Source organism: Gregarina niphandrodes, assembly GCF_000223845.1.
Source record: "Gregarina niphandrodes unplaced genomic scaffold scaffold00144, whole genome shotgun sequence".
Lineage (NCBI taxonomy): Eukaryota > Apicomplexa > Conoidasida > Eugregarinorida > Gregarinidae > Gregarina > Gregarina niphandrodes.
Window position 1 is genome coordinate 663 of NW_011645907.1, and position 1,048 is coordinate 1,710.

Below are 1,048 nucleotides of genomic sequence, written 5' to 3' on the forward strand. Positions count from 1 at the left end.
GTCGTGGGACGTAATGGATAAGTGGGGGTGGCGCCCCACCCCGACGGGTTACAGTGGCAATCGTCTCTGTTGTCGTGGGAGCCGAGCGCGTCTGAAGGGCCTGTCAGACAGTGTCCGCTATAGACAAGGTGGCTAGTATATACGGCTCTCACCCGTAGGACCCCGGGTTCGAGTCCCCGGCAGTGGATGAGCGGGCGACGTGGAGACCCGTCCCGTGCCGTCAGATGAGTTGGAACGCTGTCGCCAGAAGCATCACCACGTCTGTGTGTGGCCGAACACATTAAGAGAATCAATCCTCACATAACTTAATTATCCTACGTTTGTGGTATAGTGGCTTAGCGCCTCGTTAACATCGAGGCGACTCACCCGTACGACCGGGGTTCGAGTCCTGCAGCAGCTCCCTTGCTGGTGGCCACCCTCACTGCGGCACAGCCCCGATCCGCTCGGGTCGTCCGCCGAATGTACGATGGGGAGCACTCACGGGTTGGTAACATCGGAGCCCTTCTGCCCGACTCAATTGGGTGTATGGCTCGGAGGTAGAGCAGCTGACTGCAGATCGGCAGGCCCATGGTTCACCGATGTTGTGCTTCGTGCTTGTTCTTTTTTGGGGCTTCGGTTGAACACGTGGGCATCGGCGTTCTGGCTGTCTCGGTCGACAGCCGCTGTTACTGCTCAGATGCCCAAGAGGTCAAGGGGGAAGACCTGGTTCGAACCGTGGGCTGGGGAGCATTATGGCAGGAGTGGGACTCGAACTACAGCATTGTAAGTCGTCGCAGATGATGTGTTCGGGACTTACCTCACTGTGGGTCGGATCGGTAACTGTCAGTGGCGAAAATATATTTGGAGCCTTCCGCATGACGGCTCAATCAATTGGCGGTCGTGGTCTAGCGGCTATGATGTCTGGTTCAAACGCAGTCGAACCGTCGAACCGCGGCGACGCCAGTGTCCTCTAGTGGCCCTGAAGGCCGCCGCTCGTGATAGAACGCCTTGTTGGCCCTCGACTCTTAATAGAACGATAGCATCAAACACGAAGCGCCTTATCGTCCGG

The 1,048-nt window shown here is 57.7% G+C and overlaps 1 non-coding gene across 1 annotated transcript; it reads left to right on the plus strand.

The window, feature by feature from the left end:
* Positions 1-113: 113 nt before the first annotated feature.
* On the plus strand, positions 114-188 carry GNI_212940. The gene has a single exon. It is a non-coding gene; the product is annotated as a tRNA-Glu (tRNA).
* The last annotated feature ends 860 nt before the right edge of the window (positions 189-1,048 follow it).